Source organism: Humulus lupulus, chromosome 8 (genome assembly GCF_963169125.1).
Source record: "Humulus lupulus chromosome 8, drHumLupu1.1, whole genome shotgun sequence".
Lineage (NCBI taxonomy): Eukaryota > Viridiplantae > Streptophyta > Magnoliopsida > Rosales > Cannabaceae > Humulus > Humulus lupulus.
This window is the reverse complement of record NC_084800.1, coordinates 177,925,268-177,941,884: the sequence shown is the minus strand read 5'-3', so window position 1 is coordinate 177,941,884 and position 16,617 is coordinate 177,925,268.

Here is a 16,617-nt window from a genome sequence, read left to right as displayed (position 1 = left end):
GTGGATTTTGTTAAGTAATTTTCTAGGCTTATGGTTGAGAAGGTTTGAGCTCTCCTTTTCAGGTGGGAACCAGTAGGGCCGCCACGCCCCCTTCTACACCTAACATTCGATTAAACGTGCATCTCAGTTTTTTTTTCACTGCATTCTTTTTTATTATTCTTCATCATGATCATATTCATATTTGTTTAATGCTTTTAGTTATTTTTGTAGCTTTTACTACAAAACAAATATAACTATTATATTTTTGGAGATGGAAAACATAACATAAAATTAAATAAATTAAAATATGATATTTTTGATATATTTTATTATAATAATTATTTAAAAATTATAAAATTATATATTTAAAAATTTAAATAAAATTTAATTAAATTTAAACATTTAATATATAATCTTTTATTGTCACTATCAAATTCAAAAACTAAAAATAAATATAAACTTAATCAAAAATAAATTAATTAATTAATTAAAATAGAATATTTTTAAAATATTTTATGATAATTTAAATAATTAAATCATATTTATTTAAAAATAATAAAAGCATATATATTATTTTTTTATCTTATAAATTTGTGTGATAGTTTGTTTTTTATCAAGTGATTGTAGCTCTTTTTCTTCATCAAATTCACCAAAGAACATTGTAAGATATATTTGAAACTAAAAATAGTTGATGCATGTATACTTCTGTCTACACTATAACTTTTTTTATTCTTATTTTATTTCTATTATTAATTTCTTTTTAAATATTATTGTATTTTATATATATATCATGTAGCCATGTAAATATATATCTATGTCAACATTGTGTTTAGATGTCATATATGTATAAATTATTGACATAAATATTTATATATACTATAGAAGTATAATTTATTTTATTATATATATATTTAAAAAAACTATGAACCAGTTTTTATTAAAATTATAGACAATGTTTACAACTTTTAATTATAGTTGCGAAAATTTTCTATTTTTTAATGGGTTTTAGTTTTTTTTAAACTAGAAAACATAACCGTGTTTCGCCTACTATTTTCTAATGATTAAAAATATATTTAAATTTTCTTTTTCAGAAATTTTAAATAATTAGAGTACCAAAAATAAAAATCAAACAACTTATTGTAAGCTTGGTTTTTATTAATTTATTGTTGTTTTTTATTATTGTTATTAATTGTACGCTTTGTGTAACGTCCAAAATTTGTTAATAAGGTCATCTCTAACCGAGCACCATATTTGGTGATGCAATCCAAATTTTCCTCCAACCGAGCATCAATATATATGCATATATGCAATGGTAGTTACAGTGTACTGCATATATGCAGGAACCCCTTAATGGTAGCTACAATGCCAAATTTTATTAATTCGGTATCAGAGTAATACTTCATCCTATCCTACTGACGAATCTTTATTTCAGATCATGGCAAATGAAACCTCATCTACAAGTTCTACAAGTTCTTATGCTCCTATAATATCACCCTTGTCACTTACTCCTTCTCCATCTTGCTGCAAGTCCACAGCCAACAAACTTGACTTTCTTTATGAACTATCATATGTTCCTGAAGAAAACAAGATTACCAATAGCAACCTTTATTTGATTAACTCATACCAGATTTTCCCAAAATCCATTACTCTTTTTACCCCGTCCACTAAAGCTCTCATGAAACCTTCCTATAAAGCCTCAAAAGAATATATCCAAGCTTCTAAATTTAGTGAGTGTCAATTGAGACCTACTCCTGAGGTCCAATTCGTTACTTTACAAATCCCTCCTGAATTTATTCCCCAGTGGATTGCGCAAGGATTCACCCATATTCATTTTGGTGTCATACGCTTAGCTATTTCCCTTCATGGCAGAAAAGGCCTTCCGATCGGATGCCGAATGGGTCTGCTTGACACTCGAATGAGGAAATACCAGCATGCAAGCATTGCAACCATAGAGACTACGTTAAATGCAGGAACAGTAATAACTACACTATTTCCTAACTTTAATATGTCTCTCAAAGGCAATTGCTGGACTAATGCTTTCAAAGTTGAAGTCCAATTGGCTGGAATTGACCAAGATCTTACTTCCATTGGAGTTACTCTTCACTACCAAATGGCATACAGACTCCAAGATCACTCTCTAGATCTTTCTTTGCCAACAGCTGAAGAAACATTATTGGTCTCGGTAGATTCTATCCAAGTTCCAACATGCACTCATATTCCAAGGCAAATCTCTACAAATTATCTTATGAAGATTTTGCCCAGTTCATGGATAACAAACTACTCCATATGTTGGGAAAACATATACATGATCTTGTTTATTTTCATGTAAATTTTATATTAAACAAATTAATATGAGACAACCTAAAACATGTTTCTAAAATTGAATTCAAATAGAAATAATGATAAGAACACTTGCATTATACGCAGCGGAATGAATGAGTCATTCCTTCAGTTTTTCTAACCCTTATATCATTTTTGCCGCAAGGTATCACCAAGAAACTGAATAGATCTTCAATTTCTTCATAGTCTTCCAAAGTATCCTTAGAATCACCTAGACTAGAGTGGACAATTCTCACACATGAGATAGATACAAAGAAAAGAAGAAAAAAGAATATTGAGGCTTAGAAAATGACTTATGTTGTAGAGAGAATCTAAAACCTAGAGCATCAATAATAGATTTTCTGATTTTCTACCAGATAGTCTGTCTGTAATTTGTTTTCAACTCTCACTTAGCATTCTTTTTATAAACTCAAATATGCCACTTATTTAATGAAAAAATCAATAAAATAATAGTCAACTAACAACCCTAGGTCAAAATTATAATGGGCTTTGGGCTCGTGAAATTTCCCATTTAATTATAAGCTCATTGGACTTAAAATCAAGGCTTGTATTATTTTCTATTGATTTAATTAAATAAATAATTATTTAAATCCTTTATCAAATTAATTATTTATAATTTGAACATTGATTTAAACTTATTTATTAATTTAGACATCAATTTAACTTAATTAATAAATTTGTCATAATTTCTCGTTTCTTCTCTAAATTACACAACTCTATGAAACTATCCAAATTTGACTGGTCAATTTTGATAATTAGATCAATTAATTGAGACTATCTAGATGATTTTATCCAAGGTACAGCGGGGACCATGGGACTATGAAATCAAGCTCCAATAAGTTATCACAAAATTAACAAATAAATATACTAAGTTATTAATGTTGGGGTTTTATGCCCTAATTAAAACACAAATTCTTTGCAATCTCATTTTATTATCAATAAAAGAATAGAAATCATTTTTTGACTTGGTCAATCACTTTGCTCACATGTTTTATTTTCATGATTATTTGTTTAATATAAACTTCTATTAAATCCCGAGCATATAGCTAATCTTATTTATAGTGACGTCATCACAGTGGAATATAAATATGATTATATGTTCAAAATAAGTTAGTCCTAAGATTAGTCAGTGCACAAGATTTACACTGACTTGCCAATCTACAATATGATCTACTTACACATTACAGTGTTATGTTCTTTCCATAACATTAGCAAAGTAGATAAGATCGAATGTATTTGTTACATCGGATTGGACCGATATTGACAGTTGATAAGATAAGTAAACATACAGTTATTATCTATTCTAGTCATATCATATAGTTGACCATAGATCAATTCAATCTCAATTCTGAGTGGTTAGTATTCTAAATTATTGTATTATTTTAGTTATTTGACTTGTTCGTTACCAGCTTACTGTAACGCCCTGGATAACCAAGACCGATACACTGTGTGTTTAAGATAGTGCAAGACTTGCTAATCAAGTCATTTGGACCAAAATGTGAATTCAATGTCATCAAACGGGTTAGGAATAAAAGATTTTGGTCACAAACCGGCTATTTTCATTAAAAATGACTGTTTAATTCATGGAAACTCAAAACAGGGTTTAGATGACTTAGTTACATCAAATCTCTAGAGTTACAAATAATTCAGGCCACTCTAATGGCAAAATATACATTTTAGGTTTCCGTTCCTGTACAATCCCTCGACCGTGGCGGCCGAGCAGCTGACAATGTACCCCTCGCTCCTAGAGCTCTCCAACTCATGGTTGATTCAGCCTACCCTTGCCTTTACCTGCACCACGTAGCACCCGTGAGCCGAGGCCCAGCAAGAAAGCATGATATCATAGCAAGATCAACATCAATAATCAAATATTCCACTATGCATAACTAGGAATTCAACAATTCATAACATTTATCCATTTAGTGATAGCACTCAACAAATTAACAACTTGTCATCCAGACAATCAGCAAATCATAACCATGACGCAATACTCACATTCATAATCAACAGTTTATCACACTCATCAAGTAATTTTCAGGGTCGGCGCCCTTAGGTCGCACCCTCTATTTAACACACTTTCTTCGGCTCACTTAGGGCGCCCCCAGTGTAATACTCACTAACTCCGCCCAGCTTAACCGAGCTCAGTGATAGATAAGCTACCTCAGCTGCCAGTGGCCGAGCCACGCCCTGTGCGCAAATATTGATTCCGACACCCTTAGGCCGGTTATCGCATGTCCCATGGCATAATAATACCATCTCATGACATGATATACAAATATGGGGAGCTCTGAGTCCCATCATGTTCACATGGTTAATCACATTCTCATAACAATGCATACAAACATAGGGAACACTTAGTCCCAATCTAACCACATAATCAGGTGCAGCTTTCTTACCTTTAGATCCCGCTAGCTCGCTTAATTGATCCTCAAGCACGATCCCGTCTGAACCTTAGTGCGTACCTAGTCACAGCCATAGATCAGAATCACCACCAAACTTCAAATCCTAAACCTAGCCTTGGGACCAATCCCAAGCCCCCGGGAAGCCCTAATTCCACCAAACGGGGTGGTGGAATCAAACCCCGAGCCTCCGGGCAAAAACCCTAAAGAAGAACTCAAAAATCCCTTCCTGGAGACTGGGTAGCGCTATAGCGCTCTAAGGAGGGCGCTATAGCGCTACAGACAGAACCAAAACGCCCAGAAAGCCCTAGCCTAGCGCTGTAGCGCCCAAAGGCTAGCGCTACAGCGCTAGTCACAGACCAGCAGCACCCTGTTTTCCCTCTTCGACTTTCCTCGAACCAAAACCCCTTGGAACCCTTCCAACCCTCAATTACACACCAAATTGATTCTACCATCACCTATATCTCACCCCATACAACTCAATAACACAAGACCTAACCACATGCATCATCAAACTAGAAAAACAAACATTGAACCAAAGAACTGAAGGATTCAACCAGAAACTCAGATTCCTAGAACATCAAAGCCAGAACTTGTTACCTTCTATGGAGGATTTCGACCTTAAGTTATCCCTAGCATCCAACCAGCCTCAAGCCCTTCAACTCCTCAGGTTCATATCCCTTTATTCCAACCAAAACTCAAACTTAGAAACCACTTCATTAAAACCCAGAAAAACACATCAGGAAACCTTAAAACTTACCTCAATTGACTGGCTAAACCCTGCTAGTTCTTCAAGCTTCACCAAGGTCCTTATCCCTAAGCTCCATCTTGAGCTTACTCTGGAATTCCAGCTCCAAAACTCTCAAGGAATGGTGAAGAGAAGAACAAACCGACTGGAGAAGAGAAGTCCCTGTTTTTCTTCTTTCTTTCCTTCTTTCCCTTTCCTTCAGCTTCTCACACTTTCTAATAACTCCACTAAGGCATAAAGGCAGATGTTACTTATCCCTTATAATCAAATGACCATATTGCCCTCCCAATTAAACCAAGCTTCTAAATATCCTAAGGGCATTTTAGTCATTGCTCCCAATTCCCACTAACTCCTCAAGTGTCCTAAATATTTACCACTTCATTCCCATCATCTAATTAGTCACCAATTATATTTCTCAAAATCAAATCGTCTCCAATATATTCTCCAAATTCCCAAATACATCCCCAGGCTTTCACCAAGCCGGTATAAATCTCCGCTGTGACTTTCCCGCTAAACCGCTTGTTAGGATCACCTCGAGCCACAAGCTGCAGACATACCCACATAATAATGTGGTCTCAACTTTAGCCTACCAATAAACACACAAGTATGCAATTACGCTCTCAATGAGCCAAATTACCAAAATACCCTCACAACAGAGTATATAACCCCATGCATGCCTTTATCATCATATAATAATATGACCCACATAATCACGCATATAATCACATAATAGCACAATAAATCAATTATGGCCCTCCCGGCCTCCTAATCCAAGTCCTAAACCTTATTAGGAAATTTGGGTCGTTACACTTACCCTACGGACTAGCCCATACTTACATCTTGGGAACTCGGTAGTATAATTGAGTGGGAGTGTTAATCATAGATATGAACATCTATAGCTTCTGATGAAGAAGTGAAACGATGGTTTCCTTTTAGTTTGGTTCAAGGTGTTAAATGATAGAGATCTCATTTCAATAATTAAATTAGTTTACTGAAATATCATTTACAAGGAACTAAGTGTTTTAAGGATAAAATACAATGAGGGGTAAAACAGTATTTTAGTCCTATCTCATTGTAGACCGTCCATAGATGATTGAGTGACAATTATGGTTGTAACAATGGATAATTAATAGCGTATCTATATTTGTTATAGAGTGTTCTGTGAATTCAATAGTGCAATTCTGAGTCTATAGTGGAGTCGCGAGGAATTAATAAGTTAGTTAATTTATTAGTTAGATTTATGATAACTTATTGGAGCTTGATTTCATAGGCCCATGGTCCCCATTGTACCTTGGATAAAATCATCTAGATAGTCTCAATTAATTGATTTAATCATCAATTAGAATTATCAAAGTTAACCAGGTCAATTTTGGATAGTTTCACAGAGTTGTGTAATTTTGAGAAGAAAAGATAAATTATGGCAAATTTTTTAATTAAAATAAATTGGTATCTAAATTAATAAATAAGTTTAAATCAAGGTTCAAATTATAAATAATTAATTTGATAAAGGATTTAAATAATTATTTAATTAATTAAATCGATAGAAAATAATACAGGCCTTGATTCTAAGTCCAATGGGCTTAGCCTATGATAATTTCGACCTAGGGCTTCAAAATGACTATTATTTTATTGATTTTTTAAATTAAATTAACTGGCCCAATTGAGTCTATAAAATGAGTGCTTAGAGAGAAGTCAAAACATAAGTTTAATCACTGGTTTTCTAATAGTTTTAGATTCTCTCTAAATACAAGTCATTTTCTAAGCCTCTTTGTTATTATCTCTTCTTCTCTCTATATCTATCTCATGTGTTGAGAATTGCCCACACTAGTCTAAGTGGTTCTAAGGATACATTGGAAAATTGTGAATAAAATAGAAGATCGGTTCAGTTTCTTGATAATACTCTGCGACAGAGAGGATACAAGAGTTTGAGAAACTGAAAGAATGACTCTTTCATTCTACTGCGTATACTGTAAGTATTCTATTATTTGTTTCTCTTTGAATTCAATTTTAGAAACATGTTTTAGGCTATCTCGTATTAATTTGTTTAATATTAGATATACATGAAAATAAATAAATATTTTGTATAAGCTAATCCAACAATTAATTCCTCTTGACTCCACTAAAGACTCATAATTGCACTCTTGAATTCATAGAACACTCTATAAGCAAGATAGATACGTTATTAATTATCCATTGTTACAACCATAATTGTCACTCAATCCTCTATAGACGGTCTACAATGAGATGGGAATAAAATACTGTTTTACCCCTCATTGAATTTTATCCTTAAAACACTTAGTTCCTTGTAAATGATATTTCAGTAAACTAATATTATTTACTGAAATGAGATCTCTATCATTTAGCACCTTGAACCAAACTAAAAGGAAACCATCGTTACACGTCTTCATCAGAAGCTATAGATGTTCGTATCTATGATTAACACTCCCACTCAATTATACTACCGAGTTCCCAAGATGTAAGTATGGGCTAGTCTGTAGGGTAAGCTGGTAACGAACAAGTCAAAGAACTTTAATAATACAATCAGCTAGAATACTAACCATTCAAAATTGAGATTGGATTGACCTATGGTCAACTATATGATATGACTAGAATAGATAATAACGGTATGTTTACTTATCCTATCAACTGTCAATATCGGTCCAGTCCGATGTAACAAATACATCCGATCTTATCTACTTTGCTAATATTTTGGAAAGAACATAACACTACAATGTGTAAGTAGATCATATCGTAGATTGGCAAGTCAATGTAAATCCTGTGCACTGACTAATCTTAGGACTAACTTATATTTGAACATATAATCATATTTATATTCCATTGTGATTACATCACTATAAATACAATTAGCTATATGCTCGAGTTTATATTAAACAAATAATCATGAAAATAAAATATGTGAGCAAAGTGATTTACCAAGTCAAAAAATGATTTCTATTCTTTTATTGACAATAAAATGAGATTACAAATAAATTGGGTTTTAATTAGGGCATACACCTGACGAATCCAACTTTCGAGGTCACAATCTCAGGTCTCGAAATCTGGGTGTAACAACCTTAATAATATTAATATTATCATTTCATATCGGAATAGTAGCAGCTATACTATAAATACAGTAATTTAATTGTTATTATTATACATATTAATTACTAGAAAAATATAACTGTTCTACAATCTCTTCAAAGCACTAATTCTATTTTCTCCATTGATCTAATTTTTTAATTCATTTACAAAATCCATTATCTATTTTTTTAATTTTCAAATTCATATACATTATCTCTCTACAATCTCTTCAAAACACTTATTTTAGTGTTTCCATTAATCTAATTTTTTAATTCATTTACAAAATCCATTATCTTTTTTATTTAATTTTTAAATTCATATACATTATCTTTGATTTTAACACCTAATAAACTTACAAAAATTTAAATAAGATATTTTTTGAGTTTTTATTATTAACAAAATATAGTAGTAGCTATACTAATTTAATTATTATTATTATTAATTATATAAAGTAGTTATTATTATATAATAATTATATAACGTTGTTATAACGTAAATAATTACATTGTTTTTAAATATAATATATGTTGGTTATTATTATATAACGTAGTTAGCTAAGATTTTTCCTTTAGTTTAAATAATTAATTTTTACTTTATTATTTTAAATAATTGATTTTCACTTTAGTTTTCTGCTTAGCTAGATATAAGTTCAAAAATAAATAATGTGGTTACACATTGATTTTTTATTTATTAATATATGTTAAAAAATTAGAAAAATCTATAAATTAGATTATCGATTATATATTGATTTTTTTATATATAAATTAGTTTTGGTGGCAAAAACTAAGCATTATTTATCATAAATATCTCAAATATGAAGTACATGATATTATTATGGTGTAACCATATGTTGATTTTTTTACTATTTAATTATTATATAAATTAATAATATTATATATAAATATCTCTTCATGATTATATACATATATTCTAAACCTTCTTTATAACTGTCATATTTTCATCTACTCTAATTTATTTTAAACATAATGCCCAAGTCCTTTTTATGCATTATTTACTAGAGTTTACATATATTTATAGCAAAGCAACAAGCCTCAAATCTCAAAGCCTCTTTCATTATTCTTTTCTTCTTCTAAAAGCTCTTTCAATGTATTGTAACGCCCTAAACTCCAGGGACCGTTACGGTGTGCCTTGTAAACAGTGCTAAACTCGCTAATCGAGTCATTTGGCCAAAATAGTGTAACTAAGTATGATTAGCGGTTTAGGGATTAAAAAATTTGGTTAAGATATAACGTTTCATTAGAACGTTTATTATGTACATTGGGATCCCAAAAATATAATTTAAAGGTCTATTACAAGAGAATGTTTACAACAGGCCGATCTAAGCGGCAAAACAGGGTTAAACCCTAGTTCTCCTTCAAACCTCGGCCGTGGTGGTCGAGCAGCTGCATATGTACACATCGTCGCCTAAGCTCTCCAACTCAAGGATGGTCCAGCTTTCTTTTGCCTTTACCTGCGCCACATAGCACTCGTGAGCTGAAGCCCAGCAAGAAAACTCAATATGCTCATGAACAGTAATAACATGCCATCAAATCATAAGGCACACGCCTAGCAGATATAGCCCTAGCCAAGCAGGCAAGAAAAACCACGTAGCAATGGGTATCCAGGATAAAGAATCCTGCCCTCCTGAATGGACGACTATCAAGTCAGTCTCAATCAGATAAGTGATTTAACACTGGTGGTTCCGGTAACCATATCGGGCTGATAGCCCTGGATAAAAGATAGATGACTGATAAGTCCATCTCGGTCAGATGACTGATAAGTCTATCCTGGTTAGATGACTGATAAGTCCATCTCGGTCAGATGACTGATAAGTCCATCTCAATCAGATGACTGATAAGTCTATCTCGATTAGATGACTGATAAGTCTATCTCGATTAGATGACTAATAAGTCCATCTCGGAGGTCCCATACCCTCCTATCCATGTGACAAGTAGTCACCTAGGCCTTAGGCCCTGGCTCTAGTAACTAGTCTTAGACTAGGCAAGCGCTTATAATTTTCATCGACCTTCAGGTCGGTCCAGCATTAATACCCCATATGAGTCATTCAACGTTGATATCGATTAGAGCTAATCTTCATTTGGCTCGGCGTTCATGACGCTATGCCATTTCTGACTCTTAGGTCAGTAAAACACGACCAGTGTTCAACCCATTATGAACTTGACTAGTAAATCACAGCTTCACAGATGGATCTAACACCATTGCCGATTCTGACTAATAAGTCAGTGCCATACACAAGTAAGCCATGCCACCAAACATATATCATATGTCAAATATCCAAATAAAGGGCATTTAGCATGCTTACTCAATAATTACTAGCACAATTAGGATCATGCATAAACACAGAGGCTCAAGCTCTGAACAATATCATACTCAGTGTAGACGCTCAATATTCTGCGCCCATAAAAGAACCAAGTCGTGTGTTAAGGTCCCTTAAAGGCCTACAGGCGTGCTTGAGCCACGAGACGCTCGGGGCGCGACCCTCTCACAACGGCCTCGCATGCCTTAGACTGTGCCCCGCGAGGTGACCTCCCGTGCCTAGGTGCGTGACGCATAAGGGAGCCTCGTGTGACCCGAGGGAAGTCTTGTTGGTAGGCCTCGCATGCTCAGAACCATGCTCCGCGTGCCCAAACTCACGCCCCAGCAGCATCGGCCTAGCGTGGCCTCGCGTCCGAAGCAGCCTCGGCCTCGCGTCTGAGCGAGGCCCCTGATGCGCGCCCCGCCTCGCGTCCGAGCGAGGCCCCTGATGCGCGCCCCCACCTCGCGTCCGAGCGAGGCTCCTGATGTGCGCCCCCGCCTCGCGCCCCAGCACCCGTGGCATCACCCGAGCGCGTCGTCGGTCTCGCGACCCGAGCGTTCCAGGCCTTATGAGGCACGTACCTTCGAGAGCCTAGCCGAGGACACCCTCGCCATGGCCATACAAGGGATGCAACTCACCTCGTACCCCCAGGCCTCAAGCGAGGCCGCGTCATCTCAAGCCCCCCATGACCATCTTGCGCACCCGTCACCTCTGTCAGGGGGTGGCCTTGAGGTGTTCAGGGCGTCTCGCGTTAAAAATCCAAAAGCCTTACCTCACGCCATAACCCTTCAATATATCAAGTGTCTCACTCCCTATGTCTCGATGTGGTCTCGATTACGAGAGCCTATCGAGACCCCAGCAGTTGGAGATAAAAACCCAAGTATGATTCAAATGGAACATACTTGTACGATCTAGTATTGAGTACGGCCTTTAAGAACCTGTATGTCGAGTACGGACACCTGTACCAGTGGGAGAGTGGGAGTGATGGAATAAGAGTTATGGCCCGTACGTCTACAACCAGGAGTCAGAGTCGACACCACATGCGCCACTATGCCTGTCACCACTCATTAGACATGGGTACGGACAAGTAGTGGAGGCATCCTCCTGACACCTGCCCCTGTACTGGATGTACGACCACAACCTCTGAAGCCACTCTCCTGACAGAGTACTTATGTACCACTTGGTCTCCTAAACCACATGTACCCAGGGCCATTAGAGCCTACTATAAAATGAACTCTAAGCCCACCTGAAAGGGGGTTGGAAAATTTACTGTAGCAAAGGCTTGAGAGTGAATGAAAGATTGATTTCTCCATTGTTATTCTGTCATTGTTCTTGAGTTATTACTTAGATTTCTACAGCTCTTTTATTGACGATCCTTACTTGATAATTTTTTCCAACTCAACTTAGTTGACGAGTTCTCACCGTCAACACTCAGTATACAAAGCATGTCCTAATCACATGTTTCTCATGCATTACATACATCATATTTAACCACTTGACATGCCTCAACAATAATCATGCATGCCACATTTAATAACCCAACATGCATCAATAATAATCATGTATGTCACATATACACAGGGTGCAGTTTTCTTACCTTTGGTCCAAGCACAGGTTACCAATAAATGAGCCACAAGCACGACCCTGATTCCAAGCCCCTAGCGATAACCTAGTCACAACCATGATATAAAACCTCATCAAAATGGGTAAATAAATACTTCCAAACTCAACCCAAGCCTCCGGGACAACAAATCCCACTAAACTAGGTAGTAGGATTGATCCTAGGCCCTTAGAGTTAAGTTCCCCTGCTCAAAACATCAATTTGGCCATAAACAACACCAAGCACCGCGACCCTTAGGCAAAATAGAACCTCCACCTGCTTCTTCAAGCCTGGGTCGCGGCGCCCAAGAACAGGGCCGCGACCCTACCTCGAACCAGCCATTTTTCCCTATTTTCAACCTTTTAAAACCTCCCAAAAGCATATCCAAACATCTCCAAACTCAAAAAAACAAAGTTCCCAAACATTCCCATCATCCAAAACCAACAAAACCCAAGTCTCAAATCACCCAAAAACTCATCAAAACACAAAGTCCAATTCAAGCTTAAAAACTTTTAAGAACTTAAAACTTGTATTACCTCTAATTGAGTTGTTTCCAACTAAATCCTCCGGCTAATAGGCTTCTAATCTTTCCTAGGATCACTATGTCTCGATCCTCGCTTGAATCCGAGTCCTAGAACTCAAGTTACCTTCGAAAATACGATCGGGAAAAGGAAACTTAGAGGGAGAGAGAACGTACAGAACGTTCTTTTTATTCTTTTAAAAGGTTACTTCAAGCTTAAGTAGTCTCAACCAAATCCTAACACTCGGGGTCCCGAAAACACCCCCGGGGACAAAATAGTCAAAACCTCCAGAATTTCCCCCTGATCTTACTAACTCCCAATTTATCACCAAATATTCATTGCCATTACCCAATAACCCGGTAATGCTCTAAATACCCCTTGACTTACTCCGAGTCAAGAATAAATCCCGTTGTGACTTTCCCACTAGCTTACCTCCTAAGATCGTCTTGTGCTGGGTAACCCTGGCATAACCAAATAATAATAAAGCACTACACACATATCACATATATGTCAAATATGCCCGAAATGGCCAAAATATGAAAATCACCCAATTACTCATAAATGGGTTCACATGCATATTTAATACACCTAAACATGCATATTATCATTTAATAACACAATAAATCAATTATGGCCCTCCCGGCCTCCTAATCAAGGTCATAAACCTTATTAGGAAATTTGGGGCATTACATGTATTATTTACTGGCTATGACTTCAAACACTCTCTTCTTCACTCCTTCTCTTCTTTTTAATTTTGCAAAATTATAATAATTTTTTCTCAATTATTATTACTACTATTGCTTTTACATATTGCCACTTTTAATTTGCGTAACCAGTTTTCCTAATGAACTATTTTCATGTTATTTAATTATGATACAATCTACTTAGAATAGTTCTAATTTTAGCAATCAACACAGTAGTATGAAGAGAAAACAACAAAGTTCGCATTCTTCAGGTACTGATAAGATATTGTACAAATTACTATTATTGTCTGCTTAAATATAATCTTTATAATTATCTAGATTGAGAAAATATTTCATCAAATTTTGTAATACGCATTAAAAAAATTTGTAGCATTTATTAATTCTCACTTGTATAGTTTCTATGCTTAATGACACTATATTTTAATTATTATTTTTTTCATTTTTCACCAATTTTCTACTTTTTTTTTTGTGAGGGAACAGAGTACGTGGAATTGATTTATGCCAATATAAAAGATTGTGGTCACTTAAGCAATATTCTACAACAAATTTCTTTATTGCAATCTCAACTTTCATCTTTAGCTCGACACGAAAGGATTCAAAAATTAAAACTCAAGAGATATGTCTTAAATGTCCAATATCATACAATAAATGATGACTTACCTATCATTCAAAATACTATATGCAAGCACGCAAGGTTGAAGCGAAAAATTCAAATTATCCAAGATAAATAAAAACATGATTTAAATAAGAGAATCATCTTGACCCTTCAAATTGTGAAATTTTTCATAAAAATTATGAAGTTGGACAACATTAGAAGTGACACTGGATTGCTTCAATCAAATTGTAAGTTATTCTCCATAATAATTTTTTTATTCCTACTTACAATTAAAACAAAATATTATCTTTATTATAAATATAAAAAAAAATTAAATGTATATTAATACATGTTTGTAATATGTTTCAGGTGGAAATGTCCTCCAATCACATGGTACAACTACAAATGAAAATAATAAATCGTTACATACTGATCAAAACAATAAAAAAAATAAAGGAAAACACATACTTCATACAAGTACATTAATATTTACTTTTGTTGAGTTTTGTTAATTATTGTTAATGCTTCTAAGATTAGAAATTATTAACCTATTCTTTGTTTTTGGAATTATAAAATTATGCAGTTCAACATGGACCAGTAAAAAGAGTGTGCTTCTCTTTCAATGAAAGCATACATGAGTCCACATACTTCTCACTAGATGGTGCAAGCTCAAATAATGGTACCTCTTTACATAAAACTACATGTAGAATTAATGATAACATTAGTATATTTATGTAACATATGTTTTATTGGTAATATAGTTATAATTCGGTCCAATGATGAGGACGTAAACGAAGAAATTAAAAAGCTCAGATAACAAGTTACCGTTCATGGACTTAATCTTGTCCAGTTCGAGGATAAAATAGGTATTATAATACTTTTCTTACCATATTCAGTTGGACGAAATTACATCCTTTATTTGTTAATATATTATTATTTGTTCAATTGACAGCTCATTATACAACACCTTGGAATTTTGGAATCCCTTCATACACATGTCAATATTGTGGTGCCATTTTATGGTATGAGGAACGGACAAAGAAAACACAAAAGGTCTCACATCCCAAATTCACATTTTGTTGTATGGAAGGACGTGTGCAGATACCATTATTGAAAGAAGCACCCCCTTTACTTAAATTTCTCTTAGGACCAAAATCTGGACAAAAAGGGTTTCAATTTCGAAAAAATATAAGAGCGTATAACTCCATGTTTGCATTCACATTAAATGGGTGGCCGAGTTGATACGTCTATCAATCAATCAGCAGGTCCTTATATTTTTTGGATGAGTGGTCAGAATTATCATCACATTGGTTCTTTGTTGCCAGAAGTTGGGACAAAACAGTTTGCTCAACTATATATATATATATGATACTGAAAATGAGATAGGAAACTGAATGGATACACTACTAAGACATGGGAGGAAGATAGAGATTGAACACAAAATCATTCCTGAATTATCTCAAATGTTGGATCAACATAATAATTTGGTCAAATCCTTTAGAATGGCAAGGGATAGATTCAAAGCACAACCAGAATCTACGTTTCGTTTACGCTTCCTAAGTAGCAGGACAACAGATGGTCGTCAATAAAATATGCCAACATCATATGAAGTAGCAGGCTTAATAGTTGGTGATTTTAGTGAAGCGAACTTCGAACGTGACGTTATTGTGGAGCACCGAACTAAAGGAATTTAGAGAATCACAGATATGCATCCAAGTTTCATGTCTATGACGTACCCATTAATACACCCTTATGGTGAAGATGGATATAGACTTGGCATACCTTTGAGAGACGTAACTGAAAGCTCTTTTAAAAGGCAAAAGTTGACAATGAGGCAACATTATTGCTTTAGGTTGCAACAAAGATTAAATGAGGGTCATACTCTTCTTCGATCTGGTAGACTACTGCAACAATATATAGTTGATTCTTACATGGCAATTGAAGAAGAAAGATTTCGTTGGGTACGAAATAACCAAAAAAAACTCAGATCAGACCTTTTTTCTGGTCTAATGGACGCTATTCATCATGGTGATTTAGATTGCTCAAAAGTGGGGAAATCAATTATTTTGCCTTCGTCACACACTGGGAGACCACGGTATAGACTACAAAATTATCAAGATGCTATGGAAATTTGTAAATGGGCAGGATATCCTGATTTATTTCTTACTTTCACTTGCAACCCAAAGTGGCCAGAAATAAATGATATGATCCATTTAATAGGCCAAAAAGATGATAACAATCGGTTCGATATCATATGCAGAGTATTTGAGATAAAGCTATTCCAACTAATGCACGATCTGAAAAAAGAACAACCGTTTGGAAAGATACGAAAA